Consider the following 3,278-nt stretch of genomic DNA (forward strand, 5'->3'; position numbering starts at 1 on the left):
TTTTTTTTTTTTTCTAAAAGAGGCATGTGTGTGTAATTAAGACACATGGCCATTCCTGTGTTGTTGAGTTTCTCTTGTAAAATAGGTGTAATTAAGTTATTAACTCTAGGGAGCTGTGATTCATAAAAACTGTTTGGGAAAAAAATGTAACAAAAACTGAGTTTTCACTGACTTAGAATAAAATCTACTTCCTATGAGTGCATAGCATCCTGAGGCACCAGGAGGTACCCCAGGACATCGATGGTAACCATTATATTCATTCAACAAACATATACTGAGCATCTTACTACACATATTTCTAATGGTTTCTACTTTTTCAAAGTAAAATTCAGAAAAATTTCTAGTTATTTGAACTTTGCTCCTATTTGAAGCTTTCTTTAATACTTTATATGGAGTTGCCCTGTCTCATTAGAGTATATGACCCTAGTAAAGATAATTATTTCTTTCGCATCTCTTATAGTACATAGCACCATTGCTGACCGTCTTGGCCATAAACTGAAATCAGGGGGTGGAAGATTCAGGTGGATACAAACAGCCTAATTGACGTAAAAATGCAAAAGAAGCCTCATCAGACCAAGGCTATAGATTCTACCTCCTTAAATTTTTTTGAGAAGCAAATAGACTCTTTGGACCAATATTTTTACCAGCACTCTAAACTAAGGAAATAGGCCGGGTGTGGTGGCTCACACCCGTAATCCCAGCACTTTGAGAGGCTGAGGCGGGCAGATCACTTGAGGTCAGGAGTTTGGAACAAACCTGGCCAACATGGTGAAACCCCATCTCTACTAAAAATATAAAAATTAGCCAGGCATGATGGCTTGCACCTGTAATCCCAGCTACTCAGGAGGCTGAGGCACGAGAATCACTTGAACCCGGGAGGTGGAGTTTGCAATGGGCAGAGACCCTGTCGGGGCACTGCAGCCTGGGCAGCAGAGTGACACTCTGTCTCAAAAAAAGCAAAAAACAAACAAACAAAAACTAAGGAAGTAATCACAATACAGAAAGCTTTATACCCAAAAAGGTTCAATGTGGTGTTATTCACAAGAATAAGAAATTGGCCTAGTAGTGGAAAAACTGGCCAAATAAAAAATGAGGATTTTATAATTAGGAGTAATACGCTTATGAAGATTTTGTAATTGGGAATAATACCTAATAATAGCTAACACTTTGGTAGCATTTACTAAGAACTGGGTGTTGTTCTAAGGCTTGACGTATATTAACTTTCACAACAACCCTAAGGGGTACATCCTATTATGGTATCCAGTATCCAGTTTACAAGGTGAGGTTAGGTCATGGGGTCAAGGTTACACAGCCAGGAACTGGATTCCAACCTAGGTACTTAGTTTACTTTTAACCACCACACATAGTGACAAAAGTCAAACACGTAGTACCTGGGTGGCAAAATAATCTGTACAACAAATTTCTGTGACATGAGTTTACCTATAACACAAACCTCCACATGTGCCCTGAACCTAAAATAAAACTTAAAAAAAAAAAAGTAGAATACAAAATTGAGTATGGAATATCTATCCTCATGTTATCAGGACTTTTATTTTTGTTAGTGACAGGAAACCCAACTGAAATTGGATAAATGAAACAAGGGATTTAGTGGATCAGTACCAGAAAAGGCTAGGGATGTGGCTGCACATTGCTTTGTTCACAGGTTCAGATGATGTCATCCAGGGCAGGACTTTCTCTAGCTTTCAGCTTTATCCACTTTTGTGTTGACGTCATTTTGAGGTTCCTTGGTGGCATGATGGCTGCCAGCAAACTCTGGGATCATCTAATTAAAGATTTTAAAAAGAACTTATTTAATAGTTTGAACAAAAACCCTGGGCCGGATTCTCACAAATCAAAACTGAAGGCCAGGGGAAGGCAGTGTTCCAACTGGCCAAGCCTGAGCATGGGACCTCAACTGGAACCATGAGGGAGAATCAGATCCATCTGAGGCTCAAGAGTAGAGGTGGACCAAAAGAAGAGGAGGTGTTAACTTCCCAGAGTAAAACTGAAGAGTGGACTAGGAAAAAAAGGGAAATGGCTGTTGTCGGCATACATCAAGTGTCCACAACGGCCATTTTCTTATCTACAGCATTTGACACTGTTCACTTACAGATTTCTTAAAGTTTTCTGTTCTTTGACCTCAATAACACTACACGTCACACCTTGGGATGCCCCTCCTCAGTCCTGCTCAGTCATGTATTCTTCTCTTCCTTGTATGCTTAGATCTTGGCATCTTTGAGGCTGTCTTTACTTATTCCTTAGTTTAGCTGTCTCATTCTATTACTGAGCTTTTATTTTTACGACCTCCATGTAAATTCACCAAAATCTAATTGTAGTCCCGTTTTCTCTCCTGACCTGTAGTCCCATTTTTTTTTCCCTCCTTGCCATTAGTCCCATATTTTAAATGTCTTCCCGGTGCATCTCCCCTGGATATTTGGTGCAGATTCTCTTCCTCGGCAAGCAGTCTTTGCGATGGAGGTGTACACGGAGGACATGCATTAGAATGTGGAAGGGAGGGTGAGGAAGAAGAATGGGGCAGAGGGAGAAGTTGAGTTGCGATCCAGGCACAACATAGGCCTTAGCTAACCGCATGGAACAGGATTGACCCTTCTGAGTTGTCCTCACTTGGGCGAGAGAGCTGAACCTTTATTCCTCTAACTCTTACTGGTCAGTCATTGATATGGCTTGCCTTTGGAAGGAAGAGTAAGCTTGGACAAGGCAGTTTTCTTCAGCTGAAGCACTCACCAAACAGCGTTGACAGTTAGGGCCATTTTCTGGCAGCATTCCCAGGAGCTTGAGGAAAAAGTCTTTTATTACTCAATGGGGATCTGGTTAGCTCATCACAGAAACTTCCTTTTGTTCTCTCTGTTGTTACTTTATCCTTCCTCACTCCATTTTCCTAGCAGTTTTGTTGATGTTTTTCACTTTGATATTTTGAGGCTATATTATTGGGAGCATACAAGTTTAGAACTGTTAAATCTGTCTGATAAATCCAACATTTTGTTAATTTGTAGTAAGTCTCTATCTCTAGTAATAACTTTTGCTTTAAAGTCTGTTTTATTTGAGATTTCTTTTCTTTTCTTTCTTTCTTTCTCTTTTTTTTTGGAAACAGAGCCTCACTCTGTAGCTCAGGCTGGATTACAGTGGTATGATCTCAGCTCACTGCAACTTCCACCTCCTGGGTTTAAGTGATTCTTGTGCCTCAGCCATCTAAGTAGCTGGGATTACAGGTGCATGCCACCATGCCCAGCTAATTTTTGTATTTTTAGTAGAAACAG

Source organism: Cebus imitator, unplaced genomic scaffold (genome assembly GCF_001604975.1).
Source record: "Cebus imitator isolate Cc_AM_T3 unplaced genomic scaffold, Cebus_imitator-1.0 Scaffold240, whole genome shotgun sequence".
In the NCBI taxonomy this organism is placed as follows: domain Eukaryota; kingdom Metazoa; phylum Chordata; class Mammalia; order Primates; family Cebidae; genus Cebus; species Cebus imitator.